This window comes from Maniola hyperantus, chromosome 20 (genome assembly GCF_902806685.2).
Source record: "Maniola hyperantus chromosome 20, iAphHyp1.2, whole genome shotgun sequence".
NCBI classification, from domain to species: domain Eukaryota; kingdom Metazoa; phylum Arthropoda; class Insecta; order Lepidoptera; family Nymphalidae; genus Maniola; species Maniola hyperantus.
Window position 1 is genome coordinate 7,451,437 of NC_048555.1, and position 17,193 is coordinate 7,468,629.

The 17,193-nt window shown below is 37.9% G+C and overlaps 1 protein-coding gene across 5 annotated transcripts in view; it reads right to left on the bottom strand.

The window, feature by feature from the left end:
• Positions 1 to 11,157, bottom strand: part of LOC117991876 (carbohydrate sulfotransferase 11) — a 55,237-nt gene extending 44,080 nt beyond the window's left edge. For 2 of the 5 annotated variants that reach the window (XM_069505328.1, XM_034979508.2), the window contains exon 1: positions 10,874 to 11,157. The gene's annotated coding sequence lies outside the window, so the exon portion shown is untranslated. The remainder of the gene's footprint in view (positions 1 to 10,873) is intronic. The other 3 variants (XM_069505329.1, XM_069505330.1, XM_034979509.2) reach the window with 3 other exon arrangements.
• Between the last annotated feature and the right edge of the window lie 6,036 nt (positions 11,158 to 17,193).

A 17,193-nucleotide genomic window follows, 5' to 3' on the forward strand; every position in this document is an offset into this window, starting at 1 on the left:
GGATTGACGTGATTTTTAGCATGGGTATAGATGAAGACCCTGGAGAGTGACATAGCCACATAGGCTACTTTTTATCCCGGAAAACCAAAGAGTTCCCACGAGATTTTTACAAAACCTAATTCCACGCGGACGAAGTCGCGGGCATCAGCTAGTAATTCCATATAACCCAACCCCTGATCGGTTTTAGCATCGCACCGGAACGCTAAATCGCTTAGCGGCACGGCTTTGCCAGTAGGGTCGTAACTAACCGCGACAGAAGCCTACCACCAGACCGGACCAGAGACAATTTAGAAATTATAAATTCCAAAATTGCCCCTGCCAGGAATCGAACCCGGGACCTCTCAGTTATAAGACCACAGCGCTTATGACTGCGCCGGGGAGGTCGTCAAAAACGTGGTCACTTTTAGCCACGCCATATGCCATCAGGATCATGCAGCATCACTTCAGCAAGTTTTCAACCTGATTCCTTCTTCACCTTTCTACTATCGTACCGCAAAGGCATCGCCAAGGTCTGCACCCGTTCCTAGTCAAAATTCCACGGATACGTACAAAGCGATTTTTCTCCACATTTCTGATTCGAACCGATAAGATTTGGAACAATACCCTTCCAGCATCAGTTTTCCCCTCCAATTATAATATGGATACCTTCAAGTCAAGAGTGAATACGCACTATCCAGGCAAGCGCGCTCCATCTTAGGCTGCATCATCAGTTGCCACCAGGTCTGATTGCAGCCAAGCGCTAGTCTTTAAATTAAAAGAAATCGCTGTAAGCTTTATAGATCGCTCAAAAAGACAAAGGAAGACATCCCTACGAAAGTCGTGCTGCGTTTGTCTAAGTTTTTGTACAAAAGATCCCCTAGTCACGAAACGGCACGAACATCGATTGCAAGAACGATTACATGCGCATTATTTCATACTTACTATCTTCTTTGATGATAAGATTGTACTTTTTCTGCCTTCATAGTCTAGTCTATACCGCTATAGAAGAAACGCTACCGTTACAAGTCAGCCATTGAAAGCTGCTAGGTGAACTGGGTGAATCATCTTTTACGACTTGAAGAGTAAGAAATTAAAAATTATATAATAGGTACTAGCTGATGCCCGCGACTTCGTTCGCGCGGATTTAGGTTTTTAAAAATCCCGTTGGAAGTCTTTGATTTTCCGGGATAAAAAGTAGCCTATGTCACTCTCACTCCACTCTTGACTATAGTCTATACCCAAGCCAAACATCATGTCGATCCATTGCTCCGTTACGACGTGATTGAAGGATAAACCAACAAACCAACAAACGTAAGTAAGTAAGTAAATAAAATAAAGTGTAGTGATATGGGTAGTGATAATATGGGTAGTGAATGTGATATGAGTACTGGGTAGTGATAGGTACCTACTTAATCACATAAATTACACAAACTCGTAAAAAACACAATTATTAAGCAGAAGCTAGGTATTAGGTATACAATAGATGATGACAAAGTTGTGTGCTAGAGCCGGCTCGCTCAGCTTTTAGTTAGTTGCCCACAAGTTAAAAGCAATGATGAGGTCTAGCTTCGAGTGCACTTGCCTAGAATGTGTCTAGGTATATTCACGTATTCCAGTTACACGTGGCAGGAAGCGCGGTCGCCGGAAGGGCGTTCCATGTTCCACAGCTTAACGGTTCGGTTCTAAGAAAGGTACCTATCACCCGTGCTCGCCTTCAGCGCGGGGGCTGTGCAGGTATGCGGGGCGTTCCCTCCCCGATTGTCATCTCAACCTGTCGCTAGTATAGTTAGATAGATACATACGATTTAAGTAAGTAGATGAAGTCCCTACAAGAGACCTATGTCCAGCCGTGGACGTCTATTAGTTGATGATGATGATGAAGTAGATGAAAAATGGAAAATTTTCATGAAAGGAGATCGCCCGTAAACGGGCCCTCCTTTGTGGCGTCGTATCAAAACTTAAAATTAGTTTTAAAAAATGTGTTATTTTTTACGATTAGGTAGGTACATGTTTTATTACGACTTTTCTCCTCCTTACCACTTACCCGACTCATCAAATTTAAAGTAGGTACAAACATGCTCTAACTACTTAGTTATTTCGGATAGGCATAACATCTAGGTATTCTGTCGGAAAATATTAACGTCTAAAATATCGTTGTCGAATAATTTAAATAGAAGCTATGTGCCAGTATGCGTCGAGGATGACCACAGAGAGGGTTTCAGTGGGAAAAAGTCCTACATAACCTCAAAGAGATCGGGTATCTTTAGAAGATTTCTCCCCCGTCAACAAAAAAATGTAGGTAAGTAGTCAACTATAAAACCTAATGGAATTACTTTAACCTCTAGGTACATAATTCTAACTGGTTTTGAAATACGCGTTTTCTACTAATTTTACTGACATATTGAAATAGTGACCCAAAATACTTAGATATGACTACAAAACTACTTGCGAAAAGCATTCTTGCTGCTGCAAGCTTGTTAATGATTCCTAATAGTAATTTCATTTTTATATGGTAACTACTAGGTATTTGAAAATGATTACTCTGTTTCCGCGGGCGATGATGAAGAGAGCGATGCTTGGAGGTTTTATTCGTACCTAATGAGAAATGAGGAGATCCGTAGGAGAACCACAGTAAACAACATGGCTCAACGGGTTGCGAAGCTGAAGTGGCAATGGGCAGGTCATAGTTCGAAAAACTGATTTGAGATTGAAAACTGACCAAGGTGCTAGAATAGCGACCTCGCACCGAAAAGCGCAGCGTTGGAAGACCCCTAACAGAGGAAAAATACACTCCTTTTCTTGGGCAGTCGAGTAAAAACACGAGGTAATAAATAAATTACGTAAGTAATGGCTCTTTTTAAACGGCCTTTTTTGTAGAGTGACAAAAATAAACTAGCCAATTGTAAATTATTACCGTACCTACCAAATACCAATTTTGTTAATTATTTCTGATAGTAGCGTCAAATTAGTCTCCCGCTTTTGTCATTTGTGGTCCATTCAGTCGATTGAATAATACGCTGAATCAAGTTTCAAGGCAAACCATTTTTTTGTTTGGTCATTGGCTATGAAGCATTTAAGTTTAAGCATTAAGCACTTAAGTCCATAATTTTAAACTAAGTTTTAATAAAATTAGAATAAAACTTAAAAACTAGCTTTATCTTATTACTGTAAGTCATGCCCCCGTGGAATGGTGCCAAGCCTGTATTTCCGCGCTGGGCAGTCAGGCTGATACCTTGCCCAAAAAATAAGCCAGTATTTCTGTCACCAGATGAGACTATCAACCGGCCGCAGTGAAATGTCTCGTAATTTTTTTTAGCACTAAGACTCCATGGCCCTAGGGTCTCCGCGGCAAACGGAACAAAAATGTGAACTAATTGTGCTTGTGTTTACTTTTTAATGTTGTTTAATTATTGTGTGTCACTAGGCTAATTCTGTACTAGCTGTTTTAATATATTTCATTTTATCTTTTAATTGACTGGCCACATCCGACGAATCTAGATCATAAACAAACATTTAATGGCTGTCGAATTCATAATTTGCATTGAGGAAAGTTTTATCACCACTAAGATATTACGTAACGATAAGACGGAAATCATAGTGGAATCTTCCTAGAGAGACATAATATAATAACTACATATATAACAATTATTAATAAGGGAAGATAGCTGATCTAGTTGAGCTAGTCTACGAACAACAGATTATCGTAACGGGTTTCAACCTAACATTTCAATATTCTTTGTAAAATGGTGGAAACCGCATTGAGATCCACCAACGTCACAAGTATCGTCTTAAATTCAATTAAGTATTATAGCTAGATCTATAGGTACAGACTAGCTATACGATGTGCATGTGGATTATAGAAAGGGAATCTTGCTACATTCATTCGCTTGGCATTGAATATCGCTGCTAAACTAAAAGCGAGCTTGTGAGTTGTGACATTAGAAGCCACCGGTTGACCTCGGCGACAAATATCTAATGAATCATTCCGCATTCGGTTATTGCATAGACCAGGTACCTTTTTTTTGTTGACGGGGAGGAAAACTATATAAGTCCCCGATCTCATTGGGGAGAGATCGGGTTATGTGGGGTCTCTACACTCTTTGGGTAGAAACCGTCATAACCCGATCTTTAGCTATCAAAGGTGCGCAACGCCCATTGGGCTTCAATTTCATAAACTCCATAACACAAATTACCTCAGTTGGTATGTTCATAAACTTAAAAGTCTGAATATTTGGATTTTACATAACCAGTTGCGCAATCAAACACTTTCTGTTTCTTTTTAATCTCGAAGGAGGTGAAGTCATCTAAATTGAAATTCTTTTGGAATTAATTCCGGTTCATGGAGCCTTGCCGACAAAATGCCTATACACTCTTGCTTTGAAGATGCTCAAGTATACATATTGTAGAAGTTAGGTACCTACATATAGAGCCGAGAAATCATACAATAGAAAAAACTTTTACATTTAAGCATTACGACTGCGAATATAAGGAAGTGCCACATGCCAATCGTAAATATAGTGTTATCATGAGGAAGCCACACTTCAAAACTGAGGGAACGACACAAGAAGAAGAAGAACAAGCAGACAGATAATATAGGTTGGTATAAACAGCTTTTCCACCCCGATTTCCATCTCGAACTGTCTCGTACTATTCTTGCGGACTACGATTGGCTACCTAGGTAGGTACAAATACAATTACTTCTGTAAATCAATGATCAGTTATCACTGTTCTCTCTTGCTTTGAAGCTACCCAGTCTAGTTTGTGAGAGTTTTGGTCAACTGACAGAGACACTTAATGTTCTCAAAGGTGTGTGAAGTGTGCCAAACCGCACCTGGCCAGGCGTGGTAGACTATGGCCAAAACCCTTTTCACTCTGAGAGGAGACCCGTGCTCTGTAGTGAGCCGGCAATGGGTTGATCATGATGATGATGATGACAGAGACACTATACTTAGGTAGAATAAAGACAAGTAGTAAACCGCCCACGTCCCGTCACGTACTTTAACGACTCTAACCCACTTACACAAAGGTACTGAATAAATAATTTGATACGGCAATCAAGTGTGGTTTGAAAGTAGTTTGCAGACCAATAATTTGTGCATCCGCACGAACATACAAGTCAATGTTCCACGGTAAAAGCTTTCGTCACGCAACTGACTCATTGAAGTTTATGGAATAACATAAAGTTTGGAATTCACGTTTTTTATTCCTTTTCTTTTACCTTCTACCTACTACCTTCCAAACTTCAAGTTAACAATAACAATGATAAACATTTTCCCATACAAACTTCCATCCCCTATTCAATATTTTTGCCATTAGGGCAGATTTGCAGCAGTTCGGGCATTATAAAAGTGGCATTGTTTAGCAGATTTCCCTTATTAGGAATTTTCGGAGAACATTGTTTTTCCTGACAACAAACAAATTACTGAAACTAAATTATATTGTAAAACATTTTACCGAACTCACAACTACCGAGTCCCGAGTCCCGATTCCCGACTGTCTTCTCGTTTCACCCATGTTCCATAAATAGTAATTATATAATATGATTGGTAGTTTCGTATACATATAAAGTACTTAATATAATAAATAAAATTTTATTTCCCTACAGTCGGTAATAACTTCGTTAATCGTTAACGCTATGCACCTAGCATAGCCGTTGCTATGAGTCGGTAATAGAAACAATCGATTTACTCACTTCATTAGTCATTAAATTATATTTATGATATTCTTCTGGTTAGCGGCTTTTGAGAAGGTAACAATAAAAGGAAGTAAACTACACATTCAACATTTGCATAAGTATACAATAGTAAGTGTGAAGGTAAAATCAATAAATGTGATCGATTTGGATTTTTTCTAAAAGCAGTCGTTAAAACCTGCATTTACTTTACTTTAATAGTTAAGTGAACCGTAGACATCTAATATTACAGGTGATTTTACGTTAAAAACCCGTGGACGAAGTTGCACGCGAAAACTCATAAAATAAACGATACAATATCAACTCTTCCTCATTGCTTCTTCGTGTTCATTGCCGAGGTACAGTGAGTCACAAAATATAGAGTTCATTAAATCATTTTATGCAGGGTTGCCATCTTAAGGAACTAAACTACATATTTTTACTAAGTTAAAAGGTAACGGTAAGAAGACCTATTACGTCTTACTCACAACTTTTCATTCATTTCCAATGTAACTTAATTTATTATTACGTTGTAAATTTTAGCACATGAAAAAAAAAGGTAGATATTTAGGATTTTTTAAATCAAACAATGAATCTTTATTTCCAGAAACATAATTGGAATATGAAAGCGCAGACTCAGAAATTACGTAAAGCGGCGTAAGAAGCTATGCCCTCTCATCGAAAATTACATTTTTGTTCCGTTTTCCGTGGAGACTTTCGATCCATATGGTGTGTGTTAAAAATTTCTTATGAGACATTCCACCGCGGTTAATTGCCTCATTTAGTGGCAAACAGGCTGGCTCACTCTATGCGCAAAAGAATGCAGCCAGTATTCTTGGCACCATTCCACACGGGCATGATTTGTTCAGAAATTAGATATGGGTAAGTTTTTTGTAGCATTTTCAAGAATAATTGGAATAAATAAGTTCAATTTTACTAACTTCTTTCGTACCATGGACTGATATGGGTTTAAGAAAATCTAAAAAGAACAGGAGGTATAATAATATTTTCTACTCTTCCAGCTAAACTGAAAACAGAGAGTTTGGCTGTAAGACCTTAATGAACTCTCATATTTTCTGTCATCACGAGCCCTCTGAATTTCCTTAAGAATTTGAATAGCACAAGAAAAAACTACTACTTAAGCTTCTAATTTCTATCTGTTTTATTGTGGCTATGTGTACAAAACTGTCAATGAAATAGAAAGCTGAGATGTCTTATTTATGTTGGAATTGTTTGTTAACAGTTCCAACTAGCGGTTATGTTTTGATTACGTGATCATGGACACAAAGTCGTGTCCGTAATTCCAGATTATGATCATGACTTCAAGTTCAGGTTTGGTCAGAATATAGATACCTACCAGTAAAGCCATATTATCACTATGTGATTGGGCATTCTAACCCTTTGTATGAATGCCCGACGGGTATCATTGTTTAGGGTCAGGTTTTCCATCTAAAACGAGGTGCCGTATAGTGACAGACTGACAGAGCAGATCCTTGGGTTACAACCATGGATTTAGTAAGTAATAATTCTTAAGAATTAGTGCTTAAAATTTCTTTGGTTAATTAGAACTAAAGAAATTGCAATCAAGGGCTTGTTTGCAATCATAATAGGTAGGTACCTACAAATACAATCAAATTATAAAAATAATAGCTTCAGATAAAATGCCATAAAAAAGCCATTCATGATAAAGCAAGTGGGTACTTAAATACATCAAATGAAAATGCGGAATAGGTACCTAGGTACCTACTTCAACTTATCATAAAAATTAAATAAACAAAATCTTTTAACTTACATAATTTAAAAAGGTCTGAAAGTTACAATAATTTTTCAGGGATGTTTTATTTTTATTAATAACCCTGTCTGATTAGGGATTTTCTTGTCAAATGACTGATAAATAAATTCAGCGAATCTAATTCGCCTTTTTCTTGACGAGTGTCTTTTAGGTTTTTCTTGACAGGTTCAAAATGAAACTATGAAATTATTAATTTACTTGTAAATGCAGGCACTATACAAACTCAGGCTTCCTATCGAATGTATCGGCAGTTTTTAGCTCCACATGACTCAATAAGACAATACCATGAAAGTGGGCCACACTAGTACATAAAAACAAGTCTTGGTGTTTCAACGAGCACAAATTGAGTAAGATGCGACTTTGGAAAGCTATGAAATTTAAGAAAGTTGGCCGAGCGTATCCACGAATGACCGCAGTTCTGTAGATTAGCGTAGTACGATTAAACCTACGATTAAATTGATACGTATTATGAGTCAATAATTGTCAATAGGGACAATAGGTATAAACCTTGGATGGTATAAACGTAGAGCGGAGCGAGACCAATAATTAATCTATGGTATAAACGTTAAATTACCAAACTACTTAACCCATTTTAATAACAAAAAAAACTGGTAACATTAGCCCTTGACTGCGATCTCACCAATATTTAATTTCATGTTATCTTTGATCAAAATATTTTTTTAAAGAGATAGCCAGCAAACGAGCACCTGATGTTAAGTGATTACCGCCGCCCATGAACATTTGCAGCACCAGATCAACTGCCGATGCGTTGCCGGCCTTTTAGGAATTTGTTGATCCGCCCCTTGAAGAACCCCATGTTGTAATTTAGTGGGAACACCGCCGATGGGAGTTGGTTCCACAGTTTGCATGTGCGTGGAAAGAAGGATCTGGCACAACGGACGGTCGAAGTGCCCATTATTATTATCATTTATTATTGTTTCTCAACTCTCTACTTCTAGGAGAGAGCATTGAAGTGGATGCGCAGGTTGAATAACACCTAAACATTACTCTTTTGGGTTTTATCGCAGTCAGGCAAAAAATACAGCAGAAACCAGTCATATTTTTCTACATTTTAAAAATCTAATTAGGTATGTTTCATAACGCCATTAGGTAGGTATTATGATGAGGTTTACGTAGGTAGGTACCTACCATGTGTAGGTAGATATAGTTCGCGTCAGGTCGGCATGGCAATCGGGCTATGAGGCGGAGGGGCGCCCCACACACCTGCACGTCACCCGCGCTTTCCCGCACTGGGTAAGCGCGGGAGCCGTGGCCCGTGTGGGTGTGTGGGCCGGCCGGCGGCGTCTCCACCCTATTGCCATGTGGAACTGTCGCGAACTACAACCAACCTTTTGTTTGTCAAACTTATAAAAGAATGGCATTTGTGTACCTATTGCCTTGAATTCTTAAACGTATTTTTATAGCATCAGATAAAATGCCATAAATAAGCCATTAATGATTAATTATAGGCGAAATATAAGCCTAATAAAAATCATTTGTATAATCTATTGATATAGATAGAATATCTATATTATTTTTATTTAAATTGTTATAATAAAACTTAAGTAGGTTAGGTATCTACCTATAGATATAGCCTGATTACCTACCTATAGGTATCTAGCTTGATTCCTGGCATTTGTTGCGCAATAACATATTGTACATTCATGGTTCCTACTAGGTATAGGTAGGTATCCTAACATAAATGTTTAGGTACCTACGCAAGTGCCAACAACTGCACAAAGTTCTAACTCGGTCCAAGATTAATGATTCTCGAACGCAGAGATTACAAACAAACAGACAGACATCCTACATATTAATTTTGATATAGGGACCTACCTACCTACAAGAAGAAAATTATGTTAGGTTGGTAGGCTACCTACCTATACCTACCTATGTACTAAGTATGTAGATTGTAAGTACTTAAGTAAGTAGGTAGTTAGGTACCTAGTACCTACTACATATTTGTTTCATGATCAACCCATCACCGGCTCACTACAGAGCACAGGTCTCCTCTCAGAGTGAGAAGGGTTTTGGCCATAGTCTACCACGCTGGCCAAGTGCGGATTGGCAGACTTCACACACCTTTGAGAACATTATGGAGAACTCTTAGGCATGCAGGTTTCCTCGCGATGTTTTCCTTCACCTTTAAAGCAAGTGATATTTTAATTACTTAAAAACGCAAAGTTAGAGGTGCGTGCCCGGGATCGAACCCCCGACCTCCGATTGGAAGGCGAACGTCCTAACCACGAGGCTATCACAGCTTTTTTTATTTTGTTATGCACACATATTTGTTTACTTAATATTAATTTAAAATATGTAGGTAGTAACTAATTAATTTTCTTTATAATGCCACATGCAAACTATACCGACTTATATAATAGAAATAGATAGTAGGTAGGTACCTACCTACCTAGGTAGGTATACCAATTAAATACCTACTAATTATTACCTACCTTTTGTTGTAAACATTTTGATCTACGTAGGTAGGCATTCAATTCATTTTATCTTGGGTTACCTACGTCAAATACTATTAGTACCTACTACTTACTAGGTACCTACCTACTTTCATAAACAAAAAGTAATTCTTAGGCGCAGTCATTGAATTATTATGCACTAATCTCTATAGGCGCAGTGCAGCGGTGAGAAAGGTTTTGGGTTCGATTTCCGGACCATTCAATTTTGGAACCAAAATTTTATCTACTTTATTGTAGTTCTACTCTCTATCTAGCTGATGCCCGAAACTTTGTCCGCGTGGATTTAGATTTTTTTAAATCCCATGGGACCTCTTTAATTTTCCGGTATAAAAAATGGCCACTATCACTCTCCAGGTTTTTAACTATACCCATGCAAAAAATCCGTCACTCCGTTGCCCAGTTGTGACGTGATTGAATGACACACCAACAAACAAACACACTTTCGCATTTATAAAATATGTTTAGTGATTAGTAAATAGATTTTGATTTTGATTTTCAGCTAGGCACCCAATTAGCTAATATAATATCAGATCTTATCGAAGATGAAAACCTTAAATATAATACAGTCATAGACCATAAATCAATCATACTAAGTAGTAGGCAATAGGTACCTACCTACCTACTATCTCCTCTACCATCTTACCAAGGAAAATCCAAAATCCATCAATCTAGAAGACAAAAAAAAATCTAAGACTTAAAGTTGCAAATGATCGTTCTCATAACATCAAAACTATTAAATAACGAAAGCCTTTGCAGAAAATCTTTAATTTCCCTAATATCAAAATTCTTATCGAAAGTTCATTAGAATTTAGTAGGTATATCAGTAGATAGGAATCACTGCCAACATAGAACAAGACAAAAATAGAGTTAAGAATGCTTGAAAATTAATAATTTTAATAGATGGGCATTATATTATTATGATCCTGGTTCTTCTCAAAGCCACACATGTGTTTTCACCTTCGAATATAAACATTGAAACAAGCCACTTTACACAGGGAAATCGTTTCACCAACGTTCCGATCTCTAAACCGCAAATTAACCAACGTAATTACAGTAAATAAACATTTTTTTAATAAATAAAAGCTTCGATGTTTACCAAACGTGCGGTAGGAGTCGCATGTACTTGGATCTTAACGTCCGCGCACGATGGCAATCGCGTCGGCACTGGAGTGAGGAATCCGACTCCGTATCGACCTCATAACAATGAATGGAGGAGGGCCAGCACCGCAGTCTCCCGCTGCAAGCTCAGTACTGCACTGCAGCTTTATTTTTGGCAAATTACTTTGGCGGAATCCCCGATGGCGGAGTCCTATAGAAAATTGTGCCAAAAGGCCGAGGTTGGTACGGGAGTTTGCAGATTTTCCATATCGATGAAAAATTCTAATTTCACTAACTCTACACAATTGTCGATTTTACAGGACTGAAGAGCTATGACTAACTACCTAGCATAGCATAGCAAAAATAGTAGATAATTTCAATGCAGCAGTTTGAACCGTAGATAGGTACGTTGATACGTCAATCAATTAGTTTCTCCTTTTTTATCTAATATACTTATAGGTATTATAGACACCATAGCCTGTGTCAATTCATGAATTGATGGAGAAGGCAATTACAGAGTAGTAGGTAGGTAACAGTCACAAAAAATACAGAGTCAATGAACTGTGGCTTGATTCTTTAAATTCCTTTCTCATGATTTGCACAATCTTCGCTGAGTTTTTACAGACTTCCAAAAAGGAGGAGGTTCTCATATAGAGATGACACTGACATAATCACAGCCAAATTGCTAAAAGTCAAAAGAGATATGGATAACCCACTGGTTGCACTTGCGAAACCCAGATGTTTATTTTGGTTGAGGGATCAAATTTAGACACACATGCGTGACAGGCAGCCGCTGCTGTCTGAATGACCTTGTTCCCACGGTAATAATTGTATCTTCTACTGGATGATATGGACCTGGAGGTCGAGTCACGGCCGCACAGAAATAAACTACTATCATCACAATGTCACCACACTGATTTGTTACATTGCGACTTGCGAGCGGGAGCTCGTACGAGTAGGTAAACGTAAATTATATAAACGTATGCAGTCTTGTGCATTGCTATGATGCGGTACCTACGCTAAATCTCGATCGTGCAAATATATTCATAAAATATGGTGTAGCTAAATACTAAGTAACGAGTTTGCAAACGTGGCCTTAGTATGCCGTTTATCCGCCCTCAAACAGCCACTCTAGGGTGTAGGGAAAGTTTGTCACTATAAAAAAAAACCGGCCAAGTGCGAGTCAGGCTCGCGCAATGAGGGTTCCGTACTACAGTGGTTTTTTTTCGACATTTTGCACGATAATTTAAAAACTATGATGCATAAAAATAAATAAAAATCTGTTTTAGAATGTACAGGTGAAGACCTTTCATATGATACCCCACTTGATATAGTCACTTACTTCGAAAGTTGAAAATACTAATTATTAGTTCATGACCACAATTTAATTGTTTTTGTGTGATCTAACCCTAAATTCATGGTTTTCAGATTTTTCCCCAAATATCAGCTATAAGATCTTCCTACCTGCCAAATTTCATGATTCTAGGTCAACGGGAAGTACCCTGTAGGTTTCTTGACAGACAGACAGACAAACAGACAGACAGACAACAAAGTGATCCTATAAGGGTTCCGTTTTTCCTTTTGAGGTACGGAACCCTAACAACATAAGTAAGTAGGCACGAATTCGCCGTCCGACGTGGATAGACGGGTACACTTCCGAGTTTACATCTTAGTAGCCAGAAGTTTGGGTTTGAGCCCTAAGGCTCGACGACATCGGAGGGTAGCGTCGTCCTAAGGGCGCCTCTTGTGAGACTCGGACCTCGGCTTAGGATTAGGAAGAATGGTGTGTGGGACTGAATTGGTTTGTCCGCACGCCCCGTACGTTAGGCCGTCACGTCGAGACGTGGTAAGGGCCTACGGCCGGGTGACGTAAGAAATTGGGGGCCTCGACTTCGAAGGTGGTCTCATGATTATAAGCGGGAGGAGGCCAAAATAACTCCCTAAAAGAATGATAGTATTTATTTTCCAATTTGTTAAGTAGGTAGGTACCTATTCAAAATCTGTCTTGTTATGAACTCTCTCTTAGATATGCGCAAAGTCAAACAAATAATTTCACCTATACCCTCTATAGTCTATGTATAGATTTCAGCATCAGATTAGACGTTCTAAAGTTTAGTTTTTCACTAAGTTGTTTGTTAGTTTGCGTAAGAACCTCCGTAATATGCGTAGTCTACTTTAATCTATTACTTACTTACTTTTAGAAATACCTACCACATGCGTTAGTTAGTCGATACAAAATGACACAAAGTTAAAATGGCGCGTGCGGAGTTTAATTTTACGCGTTATAAAAATCTATTTTATCAAAGCATTTCAATAATTTCAATAAAAATATATGTAGCATTTCACGCTGATAGGGTCAATTTCGTTGAATAAGTCATTTTTATCAGACTGATAAATTGCATCCGTTTTCCATGACTGTCCAATCAATACGAGTAGGTATAGTAGCAGAGGCGGATTTGCAGTCTTGGCCGCTCTAGGCCCCAGGCCAGAGCCGCCCCTTTCCCAGCTCTCATCATATTAAAGACTAACTTATGCTCGCGACTTCATCAGCGTGGCCCACATGAATTTCAAACCCCTATTTCACCCCCTTAGGGGTTAAATTTTCAAAAATCCTTTCTTAGCGGATGCCTACGTAATAATAGCTATCTGCATTCCAAATTTCAGCCCGATCCTTCCAGTAGTTTGAGCTGTGCGTTGATAGATCAGTCAGTCAGTCAGTCACCTTTTCCTTTTATATATTTAGACTACACAGTACTTAATGAATTTACTTTATTGTCAATTTTCATCGAAATCGATTCAGAAATTTAGTTAACATAGCTGGTACCTAGTTTGCAATATTTTTCGACCTTTCAGGGATAATTGCACATTCAAATAAAACATTTAAAACGGTTATCTGTATATATACAAAAGTCCTGACTGACTGATCTATCAACATACAGTTCAAACTTACGGACGGATCGGGCTGAGATTTGGCATGCAGATATCTATTATGACGTAGGCATCCGCTAAGACAGGATTTTTGAAAATCTAACCTCTAAGAGGATGAAATAGGGGTTCAAAATTTGTGTAGTCCACGCGGATGAAGTCGCGAGCATAAGCTAGTTTAAATATATATAAAAAGACTTGTTCTGACAGACAAACTGATCTATCAACGCACAGCCTAAACTGCTGGGTTTAGAAAGATGAAATTTTGACAGTAAGTTCCTTTTCTAACGTAGGCACCCACTAAGAAAGGATTTTTGAAAGTTCAACCCCAAAGGGGGTTAAATAGGATATGGAAGTTTGTATGAAAGTCATTTATTTTTAAAGTTACATCGATAAAAATTGTTATAGAAGCATCGATATAAATGACAAGATATGGTCAAGCTAACAAAATTTTTCACGGTTTTAGAACCAGATAAATCAGCGCCACCTCTTAGATAGGTACTAATGAACGACTCGTTTGAAATCCAGACGTCACTGAGGTTGCATTGGTGCTAAAGCACCACTGAGTCAGTGCCATTTTGATTGTTCAAAAGCCCTGTCCATACGAAGTAATATCAAGTCAATCTCAATGTATGTATGTATGTGGCTTTCGGTTAAAAATAAAAATATTATGTAAGTATTTTATGATTTTTGAAAATTTTACTTCCAAGGGGGTAAAATAGTAAAAGTTTGTATGAATGTCCGTTGTTTTTCAAGTTATTTCCATGAGAATTGGTAAGTATGTAGGTAAATGAAAAAATACGTGTTTCAGGATTTTTGAAAATTCCACCCCCATGCTTTTTTTTACTATCGTAAAGTGCTGACAACAATACTTTACTATCATTACAATCTAGCCTATGAGAGAGGCTAATAAGTAATATTATATTAACCTAAACTTATAAACGTAATTACTATACCTAAGAATCGGTCTATTGAGTCTTTATTGGTAGACACTTTGTTCTTGTGTTCTTTAAATTGCACTAGCACTATATGCTTTCACTTTGTTCGTGTGTTCTTTGAATTGCACTAGCACTATATTTAAACCCCCACGCTGATATTCTAAATCCCACCCGAGTGAAGCCCGGGCAGATCAGATAGTGTGTTACAGAACTCGTCTGCACTTAAAGGACTCTGCTAAGGGATTGGTCAACTTAGTTTGGATACGCGAGAGTGAAGACTCGAGTGACTACCAGATGGTGTCCAGATGGCAGAACATCGTTTAAAACCCAAAACTAAGATTGTCATTAGGGTACCCGGACCAATAGATGAACATTCGGAAATTCGGAATTCAACTAAATAGTCGTATATTTTTCTAATCACATAATAATATGTACTGAATAATTAATATTTTTTCTTAATGTTTTTAATGTTTTTTCAACTCCCCAATGAATAAAATTTTAAAGTCACTAGTAACTAATAAAATAGGAGGCACTGGATGTCCTCTACTAGTAACTGTCAAAAGATCTGCATTTATTAAGGACAAAAGTAGATTCATAACAATATCTTTAAAAAATCGGCCAAGTGCGAATCAGACTCGCGCACTGAGGGTTCCGTACTGCAATCGTATTTTATCGACATTTTGCACGATAAATCAGAAACTACTGACTAGATCTCGTTCAAACCAATTTTCGGTGGAAGTTTGCATGGTAATGTACATCATATATTTTTTTTAGTTTTATCATTCTCTTATTTTAGAAGTTACAGGGGGGTCTCCCCCCTGTAACTTCTAAAACACATTTTACCACTTTGGAAGTGTCTCTCGCACAAACTATTCAGTTTAGAAAAAAATGACATTAGAAACCTCAATATCATTTTTGAAGATCTATCCATAGATACTCCACACGTATAGGTTTGATGAAAAAAAATATTTTTTGAGTTTCAGTTCTAAGTAGGTGAGCCCCAAAATTTATTGTTTTTGTTTCTATTTTTGTGTGAAAATCTTAATGCGGTTCACAGAATACATCTACTTACCAAGTTTCAAAAGTATAGCTCTTATGGTTTCGGAAAAAAGTGGCTGTGACATACGGACGGACTACAGACAGACAGACAGACATGATATTATACATTTATAAGGGTTCCGTTTTTTGCTATTTGGCTACGGAACCCTAAAAAATCTATAGCATCCATTAGCATCTTTAAAATTCATCGGCACCGTAATAATAGTTTTTTTTTATATCACGTAGGTATAAGTTTTGTAGTGATCGCTCTATATTAGTTTTCTCAAGGATTTACTTTATTAATCGCGATTTCTCAAACAGAAATTATTTAAATCACTCAAACACTCGGACATACACCCTATACCCTACGCTATACCCTATCTGTATTGTTTTGCCAAAATGTATCGCGTAAAGTTTTATGGTCTCGTTTTGGTGGTGTCGTCCGTCCCTCCTGTTGTTTATGAATAGGTTTTCTGTAGCATGTGCGTTCGAACGCAACATGAGACCTCATAGTAACATTTGTAAATATGGGTTGTAAGTGTTTACACTTTTGCCTTTCTCGATCCTTGACCTATTGTTCCGTTCACGTAAAAACAATGATCTATTGTCCTTTTATTGGTTGCTTACGCACTTTCTATTAGTGATTTTTCTTGAACTTATTGATTATTTATATAAGTTCAAGTTAGTTATAAGTATTAATATGATGCATTGCAGAGCGGCCGCCCCTAATATGTGGCCGCTCTAGGCTCGGGCCTATTGTGCCTAAGGGCAAATCCGCCACTGTATAGTAGGTACGCGATAGGTCGAGATGGCAATCGGGGAGGGAATGCCCTGCACACCCGCACACCCCCGCGCTAACCCGGTGCGAGATAGTGCGGACGTGCCGTGCGAGTGTGCGGGCGTCCCCCCGACTCATACCCCGATTGCCATCTGAACCTGTCGCGGTCAGTAGGTATATCAAATATCTCAGTGCAACATTTTATTTTGAACGACTATAATTACTAGATTCTGATTACACAGATGATTAGTTCAAAAAATTTTTGTTATAGGTAGTAGGTAGGTACCTAGGTACTAGGTAGTTAGATTTTCCCGAGGAAACCCTTGATATTAATATATCAGGATCCTTGAACACACGTTTATGATTTGAAAATCATGTAGGTAACTATGAATATCAGGGTACCTGATTCTCGTTTGATTTTTTAAACTTGTCAACGCATCGCCAAAAAAATATTACTCAGTTGACGTTTTACGGCATTCAAATGTTTAAGGAACTAGGAA